Source organism: Schistocerca nitens, chromosome 1 (genome assembly GCF_023898315.1).
Source record: "Schistocerca nitens isolate TAMUIC-IGC-003100 chromosome 1, iqSchNite1.1, whole genome shotgun sequence".
Classification (NCBI taxonomy): Eukaryota; Metazoa; Arthropoda; class Insecta; order Orthoptera; family Acrididae; genus Schistocerca; species Schistocerca nitens.
In genome coordinates, this window is record NC_064614.1 from 290,256,915 (window position 1) to 290,269,231 (window position 12,317).

General features: G+C 46.2%; 2 non-coding genes across 2 annotated transcripts; one reads left to right on the forward strand and one right to left on the reverse strand.

The window, feature by feature from the left end:
• Positions 1–2,253: 2,253 nt before the first annotated feature.
• Trnas-cga (transfer RNA serine (anticodon CGA)) lies at positions 2,254–2,328 on the forward strand. Its single transcript has one exon. It is a non-coding gene; the product is annotated as a tRNA-Ser (tRNA).
• Positions 2,329–9,737: 7,409 nt separating this feature from the next.
• On the reverse strand, positions 9,738–9,812 carry Trnas-aga (transfer RNA serine (anticodon AGA)). Its single transcript has one exon. It is a non-coding gene; the product is annotated as a tRNA-Ser (tRNA).
• Positions 9,813–12,317: the final 2,505 nt, after the last annotated feature.

Sequence of the window (12,317 nt, forward strand, 5' to 3'; positions counted from 1 at the left end):
TTGTGCAATGAACACGCTTTTACTCAATGATGCGTTACCCCAGAATATGATGCCATACGAAAGCAGAGAATGAAAATAATCGTGGTAAGCTAATTTACTCAGATGTATATTGCCAAAAATTGCCACGACCCTGATAGCATAAGTAGGTGAACTCAAACGATTCAGCAGATCCTCAGTGTGTCATCGGCAAAAAGTACCAGCTTTGCATCTTCGTGAATATAGAATGGCAAGTCATTAATATATATTAAGAAAAGCAGAAGACCCAAGACCGAACCTTCCGGCACCCCATTCTTGATTGTTCCCCAGTTTGAGAAATCACCAGTTTTTTGCATATTATGTGAACTGTTTATTTCAACTTTCTGCACTCTTCCAGTTAGGTATGATTTAAACCATTTGAGCACTGTCCCATTAATACCACAGTACTTGAGCTTATCTAGAAGTATTCCATGATTTACACAATCAAAAGCCTTTGATAGATCACAAAAAATCCCAACGGATGACTTCCGGTTACTCAGAGCATTTAATATTTCATTAGTGAAAGTTATATAGCAGTTTCCGTTGAAAACGCATCTGGAAACCAAACTGACATTTTGTTAAAACCTTATTTTCACAAAGGTGTGAAGCTACTCTACAATACATTACTTTTTCAAGATGTGAGTGAAAATGGAAGAGCTTGCGTTTGGCGATTACCTGGAGAACTTCACATGCCGCCATATGTACTGCCAACAGTGAATTACATAAAAGACAGTGTTACGGTTTGGGACTATTTTTCATGATTAGCATATGTTTCCCATATTGTGCTGAAAGAAACGTTAAATGTGGAAGGACTGCGTACAGTAGAGATAATGATGGTTTATGTCAACATGACAATGTACCCTATCATAAAGCAGCATTTATGAGGCAGTGTTTTGTGCACAATAACGTTCCTGAAGTGGACTGACCTCCCCAGGGTCTAGCCCTGAACCCAGTAAAACACCCTGGGATGATTTAGAAACCGGCCGCTATGGTCGAGCGGTTCTAGTCCGGAACTCCGCTGCTGCTACGGCCGCAGGTTCCAATCCTGCCTTGGGCATGGATGTGTGTGATGTCCTTAGGTTAGTTAGGTTTAAGTAGTTCTAAGTCTACAGGACTGATGAGCTCAGATGTTAAGTCCCATAGTGCTTAGAGCCATTTGAACCACTTGATGATTTAGAACGTCATCTTTGTTTCACACCCCAACATCCATCATCACTTTCGTCGCCAGTTTCGATTCTTGAGGAGGAAAGAAATACATACACCTCTTTGACAGTATCCCCAGGAGAATTCCAGTCGACATAAAGGCGAAGGTTGGAAACAGTCCATACTAATCAGAATGAGATTTTCACTCTGCAGCGGAGAGTGCGCTGATATGAAACTTCCTGGCAGATTAAAACTGTGTGCCGGGCCGAGATTCGAACTCGGGACCTTTGCCTTCCGCGGGCAAGTGCTCTACAAACTGAGCTACCCAAGCACGACTCACGCCCCGTCCTCACAGCTTTACTTCTGCCTGTACCTTGCCTCCTACCTTCCAAACTATACAGAAGTTCATCTGCGAACCTTGCAGAACTAGCACTCCTGAAAGAAAGGATACTGCGGAGACATGGCTTAGCGACAGCTTGGGGGAAGTTTCCAGAATGAGATTTTCACTCTGCACCGGAGTGTGCGCTGATATGAAACTTCCTGGCAGATTAAAACTCTGTGCCGGGCCGATATTCGAACTCGGGACTTTTGCCTTTCACGGGCAAGTGCTCTGCAGAGTGACAATCTCATTCTGGAAACATCCCCCAGGCTGTGGGTAAGCCATGTCTCCGCAATATCCTTTGTTTCAGGAGTCCTAGTTGTGCAAGGTTCGCAGAAGAGCTTCTGTAAAGTTTGGAAGGTAGGAGACGAGGTACTGGCAGAAGTAAAGCTGTGAGGACGTGGCGTGAGTCGTGCTTGGGTATCTCCGTTGGTAGAGCACTTGCCCACAAAAGGCAAAGGTCCCGATTTCGGGTCTCGGCCCGGCACACAGTTTTAATTTGCCAGGAAGTTTCATATCAGCGCACACTCCGCTGCAGAGTGAAAATCTCATTCTGGAAACATCCCCCCAAGCCTGTGGCTAAGCCATGTCTCCACAATATCATTTCTTTCAGGAGTGCTAGCTCTGCAAGGTTCGGAGAAGAGTTTCTGTAAAGTTTGGAAGGTAGGGGGCGAGGTACTGGCAGAAGTAAAGCTGTGAATACAGGGCGTGAGTCGTGCTTGGGTAGCTCAGTTGGTAGAGCACTTGCCCGCGAAAGGCAAAGGTCCCGAGTTCGAATCTCGGCCCGGCACACAGTTTTAATCTGCCAGGAAGTATCAGTATATACTAATGTCCACTAATGTGTCCGTATACTTTTGATCAAACACTTGTGGTCGTACACCGGCCAAACCCTCAGCCAGCAGGGATGTACTCTTAACTATCCTCTGTCGACTGAGCCACTCGTTCCAATGATCATCTATGGTTTAATACAAAGTACTGTATAAGGCATTGTTACAGCTGCCAGGAGTTTAATTTTCATGCTGCATAAGCATAGCTTTAGCTACACTTCCATCGGAAGATGAAAGTATTTAACGAATACCTGTTTAGCATAAAAGATGGCACAAAGTCATGTAATTCTGCTACAGTGGCTACCATGTTACGTCTTGCTTAAAAACGTGGAGAAGAAAGTCGTTTTACCGAGTCTTGTTCCAGTATTGCAAGATGTGAATAAAATTTGTGTATCTACACACGCCGATACAGGAAATTTAGCGCATACTAGGTCAACGTGTCAATGCAGTCAGTAACCAAGCGCAACACTTTAGGCGCTAACGATAACATAAACATGATAGGTTAAAATCAATGATCCAAGAGTCGTTCTATATTATACGGTGTCCACTGATGGGACTAAATACCAACAAACATCATTTAAGCTATATAGCAAAATTACAGGGCTTATACAGGAAAATGAGTGGACGAGGAATTGAACCTAGAACATTCTGAAGAAAATTCATATTCGCTGTGCTCATTTGGAATAATCACGCACATTCTGTGCTGTCAGCAGCACCGTTACTAAGCGAAAGAACAGTTAAAGAGGGGTAGACCCACAATAATCTGCTTTCAGGAATGAGCAGAATAGAAGTTAGAGCTTCGTTAATAGCAATGGAAAGAGTAATAAATTCTTATTTGAGGCAACAGAAAGACTTCGACAGTGTTACGACGGAAAATTATGTTCACATTTCAGAAATGATTAATCTAGAATAAGTAGACACATTTACAAAACACAAGCGGAGAAACGGTTCTGAAAGATCAAGCCAGTCATGCTGTGTTAAAACATGTGTGAACTATACTGCAGCTTAAAACCATTACTTTAGCATTGACAGGGCAAATATAGTGAAGGAAGAAGATTTTAAATATATAGTAACAGTACAAGAGAAACAGATACCAAAATAAGAAGATGAAATTTTAAGATTTATGAAGTATGTTTACACATGACAGTCAAAGCAGGAATCTATCAGAGGTAAACCACCATGAACGAAGAAAGCTGTTCTTCAGTAAAAGAACCTTGTAATATAGACTAATGACATCGAATTGAGGAAGTATTTCCTATATGTATTCGTCTCTAGTTCAGTATCATATGGAAATGCAACGTGGGGCATTGGAAACTCAAAATCGAATATATTGGAAACATTTGAAATGTGATTCTGGAGCGCATCGAAAACTAGCTGCATTGTTAGGAACGAAACGAAAAGAAACGTCACCTATGGGCTTGGATAGAAGTCTAGGGCACACGTACACTAGAGCAGGAACAAATTAGTGAGTCGTACAAATATAAATGAAAAGCATCAGTTTGCTTTTGTTATACAATGTTACTTTTATTGTAAACCGGTTTTCGGCTTACAAGGCCATCATTAGACATTTACTGAGTATTAACACCAAAGAAATACAAATATATTTAACGTGGCACAAGAAAGATCAGTATCAGGAAAATATCGTGGTAGCAGATAAGTAATGCGCACAACAGATAATAGGTAACGTAGAGTATAGAATTACGTAGAAATGAAAATATATCAAAACTCAAGAAGGGAGAGAGGAACGACGAATAATAATGAAGAAAATTTCTAGGTGGATACTGACAATTATTTTATTCTATATGTTATTTGTGATAACGACAAAGCAAATTAAGATAAATCAAGTTCATGTTATACTTCAAAGAAGCATGTCATCAAGTTTTCATCGTGGTACAACAGCTGCTGAAGGCTCTATTAATAAGGGATTGAATATGATCAATCTGAAACCGTATATTCAGGGAAACTTTTCGATCTTCACGGAAAATCAAATGATATAAAGAAAATGCTGGTAGGAATATATATATATATATATATATATATATATATATATATATATATATATATATATATATTCGTGCAAATTAGTAGTTACGGAGCTACATTTACTTTTCAGCTCCCCGCAAAAAATGAAGAAGTTAAAAATAATTCTTACGTAAAATTACCACATTATAAAGACATTATGCAACTGCTTCGTCTAAAACCAGGCTATTTGCAAAATACACGAATAGCTTCAGTCCAAAACGAAGCAAAATAGGTTATTTTTATTTCATCCCAAAGGTGCACTTTACAATGGGAACAGGAGATAAAATAAATGAGGGAATGGACACTGAATTCGCTAGAAACTCTAATGTTAGTCTGCACACTTCGGAAACCTGTTTGCACACAAGAGGCGTTGATAGCACAAACTCGAGTAAACCAAGTAAGGTATGTGAGAGAAAACTGAGTGTCGCAGCAGCGCTGGTCATCTTCGAATCAGTGCGCTGATGACACTTTTTTTTAATCTGCTTTTCATTCCCTACCCGTAAACGTATAACGCGCTTTTCGCTAAAGGCACACTGAAGTGTCAGTTACTTTTCGGTGAAATGCCAGGTGAACTTGCAGTGGGACATAGGGAGCCCCAATTCGGAGCACATAAGACAGCAGGTCCAACGTTTTTCGTATATTCAAGCGAAACCTCCAAATAATCTTGGCCACAACTGTGGGGAGGGGGTGTGAGGTTGGGGGAGGGGGAGAATGAGGAATATTTTTAATTCTGGGAAAATGTGTCCCAGACTAAAAATCTGAATGCCTGATCTACGTTTAGATGTATTTGACTCGCTCGACAGGTGGAATATACCTATTCCGCTGAATTACTGTTGATGTGGTGACACTCCCCCCCCCCCCTCCCTCCGCCCCACCGCTGTATCTTAGGTCACGAGCAGGTGACAGTGTGCGGCCTATGACGACGTCAGTATCGGCTCCTTCTTGTGTGGCGGTGTGGTGCCCCTGGTGAGATACAGCCCCAGCCGCGTATCCATCTCTGGCAGCTGTGTATCGATAAGTTGCCAATACGATCTACGGTGTCTCTTGCACGGCTGCTTGTTCTGACGACCACGAGTGGCTGCCTGTTTCCGAAAGTTATTCGTATAAACCAAAAACTTTTGTCGTTAATTGTTAATTAAACTGGTGGCCAAACAAGCAAACGGTAAAGGAACCTTCGCCTGCAAATTGTCTGCGATGCTTTCACAAACACTGAAAGGTCACTTCACATGTACTCGAACGAGCAGCAGTAATGGTCTAAGTAAGGACTGACAAAGGCTACAATGTACTAAACATTTTATAGAAGACATCGGTTGAATTAATTTCGTACACATATACAGGATGATTATAATTAAAGTTAAACTTTCAAACCGCTGTAGAAATAACACCACTGGTCAGAATGACGTGAAATTGCAGTGGAATATTATTGGAGACGGGGGAAGATGTATGGCACAAGAAAAATAAATAGTTAAAAAATGTGGAAAATAAATGACGCTGTAAGCATCATAATTTAATAGTGGTCGAGTACAAATGACAAATGAACCATACAACAATGCCTAATGTGTACATTTGGCGTTACACAAACTGTACCACTCAGTGTGCATCCCTGTACAGGTGTGATACTGTTAGTTACGTAAGCTCATCCACCACGGCAAGGTCGTATCACATGGAATGGGAAAATTCGGTTTTTAACTGTCCTAAGGCCAAAAACCGCATAGGAAGCATCAATCACATCCATTTTTAATCATCCTGAGGCCAAAAACTGCATAAGAATCATCAATCAAAATCAAATCGAATTATGAATTTCCGTGTGACTGTCACAAAACATGTTCAGTATGCTGTCCACCGCTTTCTTCAACAAGTTGAAAACGAGAAACAACGTGTTCCACAACTAATCGAAGTGTTTCCGGGGTCACGTTCAGAATGTGTTGCGTAATGCGAGCCTTCAATGCAGCTAAGTTTGCAATCGGAATATTAAACACATCTTTCGTATAGTCCCACAGCCAGAAGTTATGAGGATTAAGATCAGGTGATCGGGACGGCCAGACTGTAGGGAAATAGCGACTGATAATTCTAGAATTTCCGAAATGGTCCTTGAGCAATTGCTTAACGGGATTCACAATGTGCGGAGGTGCTCCATCTTGCATAAAAATTAACCCATCCACACATCCACGTTGTTGGAGAGCTGGAACGACGTGGTTGCGGAAAACACTCATAGCACTTACCAGCGATTGTACAGGTAACAGAACCGGGAGCACCTGTCACTTCGAAATAATATGGCCCTATGATAAATGATGCCGTAAACCCGCAGCACGCAAGGACCTTTCCAGGATGAAGAGGTAATGGTTGATTTGCGTGTGGATTTTCCGTGGGCTTCGTCTGTCCACAAAATCTTCCACGGCCAATCACTGTCCACTTCCATGCGTGCAAGAAATTCTAAAGCAGAGGCCTCTCTAGCTGAAAGGTCAAAAGGAAGCAACTCTTGCACATGGGTAATTTTGAGTGGATAGCAAAGAAGGATGTTTCGTACGATTTTACGCACCGTGCTCACGGGTATGACCAATGTTCGGGCAATTCTCCGTGCACTACACGTATGCAGACCACCAATAATTTCGTCCTGGAACTTCCTGGCAGATTAAAACTGTGTGCCCGACCGAGACTCGAACTCGGGACCTTTGCCTTTCGCGGGCAAGTGCTCTACCAACTGAGCTACCGAAGCACGACTCACGGCCGGTACTCACAGCTTTACTTCTGCCAGTACCTCGTCTCCTACCTTCCAAACTTTACAGAAGCTCTCCTGCGAACCATGCAGAACTAGCACTCCTGAAAGAAAGGATATTGCGGAGACATGGCTTAGCCACAGCCTGGGGGATGTTTCCAGAATGAGATTTTCACTCTGCAGCGGAGTGTGCGCTGATATGAAACTTCCTGGCAGATTAAAACTGTGTGCCCGACCGAGACTCGAACTCGGGACCTTTGCCTTTCGCGGGCAAGTGCTCTACCAACTGAGCTACCGAAGCACGACTCACGCCCGGTACTCACAGCTTTACTTCTGCCAGTACCTCGTCTCCTACCTTCCAAACTTTACAGAAGCTCTCCTGCGAACCATGCAGAACTAGCACTCCTGAAGGAAAGGATATTGCGGAGACATGGCTTAGCCACAGCCTGGGGGATGTTTCCAGAATGAGATTTTCACTCTGCAGCGGAGTGTGCGCTGATATGAAACTTCCTGGCAGATTAAAACTGTGTGCCCGACCGAGACTCGAACTCGGGACATTTGCCTTTCGCGGGCAAGTGCTCTACCAACTGAGCTACCGAAGCACGACTCACGCCCGGTACTCACAGCTTTACTTCTGCCAGTACCTCGTCTCCTACCTTCCAAACTTTACAGAAGCTCTCCTGCGAACCATGCAGAACTAGCACTCCTGAAAGAAAGGATATTGCGGAGACATGGCTTAGCCACAGCCTGGGGGATGTTTCCAGAATGAGATTTTCACTCTGCAGCGGAGTGTGCCCTGATATGAAACTTCCTGGCAGATTAAAACTGTGTGCCCGACCGAGACTCGAACTCGGGACCTTTGCCTTTCGCGGGCAAGTGCTCTACCAACTGAGCTACCGAAGCACGACTCACGCCCGGTACTCACAGCTTTACTTCTGCCAGTACCTCGTCTCCTACCTTCCAAACTTTACAGAAGCTCTCCTGCGAACCATGCAGAACTAGCACTCCTGAAAGAAAGGATATTGCGGAGACATGGCTTAGCCACAGCCTGGGGGATGTTTCCAGAATGAGATTTTCACTCTGCAGCGGAGTGTGCGCTGATACGAAACTTCCTGGCAGATTAAAACTGTGTGCCCGACCGAGACTCGAACTCGGGACCTTTGCCCTTCGCGGGCAAGTGCTCTACCAACTGAGCTACCGAAGCACGACTCTCGCCCGGTACTCACAGCTTTACTTCTGCCAGTACCTCGTCTCCTACCATCCAAACTTTACAGAAGCTCTCCTGCGAACCATGCAGAACTAGCACTCCTGAAAGAAAGGATATTGCGGAGACATGGCTTAGCCACAGCCTGGGGGATGTTTCCAGAATGAGATTTTCACTCTGCAGCGGAGTGTGCGCTGATATGAAACTTCCTGGCAGATTAAAACTGTGTGCCCGACCGAGACTCGAACTCGGGACCTTTGCCTTTCGCGGGCAAGTGCTCTACCAACTGAGCTACCGAAGCACGACTCACGCCCGGTACTCACAGCTTTACTTCCGCCAGTACCTCGTCTCCTACCTTCCAAACTTTACAGAAGCTCTCCTGCGAACCATGCAAAACTAGCACTCCTGAAAGAAAGGATATTGCGGAGACATGGCTTAGCCACAGCCTGGGAGATGTTTCCAGAATGAGATTTTCACTCTGCAGCGGAGTGTGCGCTGATATGAAACTTCCTGGCAGATTAAAACTGTGTGCCCGACCGAGACTCGAACTCGGGACCTTTGCCTTTCGCGGGCAAGTGCTCTACCAACTGAGCTACCGAAGCACGACTCACGCCCGGTACTCACAGCTTTACTTCTGCCAGTACCTCGTCTCCTACCTTCCAAACTTTACAGAAGCTCTCCTGCGAACCATGCAGAACTAGCACTCCTGAAAGAAAGGATATTGCGGAGACATGGCTTAGCCACAGCCTGGGGGATGTTTCCAGAATGAGATTTTCACTCTGCAGCGGAGTGTGCGCTGATATGAAACTTCCTGGCAGATTAAAACTGTGTGCCCGACCGAGACTCGAACTCGGGACCTTTGCCTTTCGCGGGTAAGTGCTCTACCAACTGAGCTACCGAAGCACGACTCACGCCCGGTACTCACAGCTTTACTTCTGCCAGTACCTCGTCTCCTACCTTCCAAACTTTACAGAAGCTCTCCTGCGAACCATGCAGAACTAGCACTCCTGAAAGAAAGGATATTGCGGAGACATGGCTTAGCCACAGCCTGGGGGATGTTTCCAGAATGAGATTTTCACTCTGCAGCGGAGTGTGCGCTGATATGAAACTTCCTGGCAGATTAAAACTGTGTGCCCGACCGAGACTCGAACTCGGGACCTTTGCCTTTCGCGGGCAAGTGCTCTACCAACTGAGCTACCGAAGCACGACTCACGCCCGGTCCTCACAGCTTTACTTCTGCCAGTACCTCGTCTCCTACCTTCCAAACTTTACAGAAGCTCTCCTGCGAACCATGCAGAACTAGCACTCCTGAAAGAAAGGATATTGCGGAGACATGGCTTAGCCACAGCCTGGGGGATGTTTCCAGAATGAGATTTTCACTCTGCAGCGGAGTGTGCGCTGATATGAAACTTCCTGGCAGATTAAAACTGTGTGCCCGACCGAGACTCGAACTCGGGACCTTTGCCTTTCTCGGGCAAGTGCTCTACCAACTGAGCTACCGAAGCACGACTCACGCCCGGTACTCACAGCTTTACTTCTGCCAGTACCTCGTCTCCTACCTTCCAAACTTTACAGAAGCTCTCCTGCGAACCATGCAGAACTAGCACTCCTGAAAGAAAGGATATTGCGGAGACATGGCTTAGCCACAGCCTGGGGGATGTTTCCAGAATGAGATTTTCACTCTGCAGCGGAGTGTGCGCTGATATGAAACTTCCTGGCAGATTAAAACTGTGTGCCCGACCGAGACTCGAACTCGGGACCTTTGCCTTTCGCGGGCAAGTGCTCTACCAACTGAGCTACCGAAGCACGACTCACGCCCGGTACTCACAGCTTTACTTCTGCCAGTACCTCGTCTCCTACCTTCCAAACTTTACAGAAGCTCTCCTGCGAACCATGCAGAACTAGCACTCCTGAAAGAAAGGATATTGCGGAGACATGGCTTAGCCACAGCCTGGGGGATGTTTCCAGAATGAGATTTTCACTCTGCAGCGGAGTGTGCGCTGATACGAAACTTCCTGGCAGATTAAAACTGTGTGCCCGACCGAGACTCGAACTCGGGACCTTTGCCCTTCGCGGGCAAGTGCTCTACCAACTGAGCTACCGAAGCACGACTCTCGCCCGGTACTCACAGCTTTACTTCTGCCAGTACCTCGTCTCCTACCATCCAAACTTTACAGAAGCTCTCCTGCGAACCATGCAGAACTAGCACTCCTGAAAGAAAGGATATTGCGGAGACATGGCTTAGCCACAGCCTGGGGGATGTTTCCAGAATGAGATTTTCACTCTGCAGCGGAGTGTGCGCTGATATGAAACTTCCTGGCAGATTAAAACTGTGTGCCCGACCGAGACTCGAACTCGGGACCTTTGCCTTTCGCGGGCAAGTGCTCTACCAACTGAGCTACCGAAGCACGACTCACGCCCGGTACTCACAGCTTTACTTCCGCCAGTACCTCGTCTCCTACCTTCCAAACTTTACAGAAGCTCTCCTGCGAACCATGCAAAACTAGCACTCCTGAAAGAAAGGATATTGCGGAGACATGGCTTAGCCACAGCCTGGGAGATGTTTCCAGAATGAGATTTTCACTCTGCAGCGGAGTGTGCGCTGATATGAAACTTCCTGGCAGATTAAAACTGTGTGCCCGACCGAGACTCGAACTCGGGACCTTTGCCTTTCGCGGGCAAGTGCTCTACCAACTGAGCTACCGAAGCACGACTCACGCCCGGTACTCACAGCTTTACTTCTGCCAGTACCTCGTCTCCTACCTTCCAAACTTTACAGAAGCTCTCCTGCGAACCATGCAGAACTAGCACTCCTGAAAGAAAGGATATTGCGGAGACATGGCTTAGCCACAGCCTGGGGGATGTTTCCAGAATGAGATTTTCACTCTGCAGCGGAGTGTGCGCTGATATGAAACTTCCTGGCAGATTAAAACTGTGTGCCCGACCGAGACTCGAACTCGGGACCTTTGCCTTTCGCGGGTAAGTGCTCTACCAACTGAGCTACCGAAGCACGACTCACGCCCGGTACTCACAGCTTTACTTCTGCCAGTACCTCGTCTCCTACCTTCCAAACTTTACAGAAGCTCTCCTGCGAACCATGCAGAACTAGCACTCCTGAAAGAAAGGATATTGCGGAGACATGGCTTAGCCACAGCCTGGGGGATGTTTCCAGAATGAGATTTTCACTCTGCAGCGGAGTGTGCGCTGATATGAAACTTCCTGGCAGATTAAAACTGTGTGCCCGACCGAGACTCGAACTCGGGACCTTTGCCTTTCGCGGGCAAGTGCTCTACCAACTGAGCTACCGAAGCACGACTCACGCCCGGTCCTCACAGCTTTACTTCTGCCAGTACCTCGTCTCCTACCTTCCAAACTTTACAGAAGCTCTCCTGCGAACCATGCAGAACTAGCACTCCTGAAAGAAAGGATATTGCGGAGACATGGCTTAGCCACAGCCTGGGGGATGTTTCCAGAATGAGATTTTCACTCTGCAGCGGAGTGTGCGCTGATATGAAACTTCCTGGCAGATTAAAACTGTGTGCCCGACCGAGACTCGAACTCGGGACCTTTGGCTTTCGCGGGCAAGTGCTCTACCAACTGAGCTACCGAAGCACGACTCACGCCCGGTACTCACAGCTTTACTTCTGCCAGTACCTCGTCTCCTACCTTCCAAACTTTACAGAAGCTCTCCTGCGAACCATGCAGAACTAGCACTCCTGAAAGAAAGGATATTGCGGAGACATGGCTTAGCCACAGCCTGGGGGATGTTTCCAGAATGAGATTTTCACTCTGCAGTGGAGTGTGCGCTGATATGAAACATCCTGGCAGATTAAAACTGTGTGCCCGACCGAGACTCGAACTCGGGACCTTTGCCTTTCGCGGGCAAGTGCTCTACCAACTGAGCTACCGAAGCACGACTCACGCCCGGTACTCACAGCTTTACTTCTGCCAGTACCTCGTCTCCTACCTTCCAAACTTTACAGAAGCTCTCCTGCGAACCATGCAGAACTA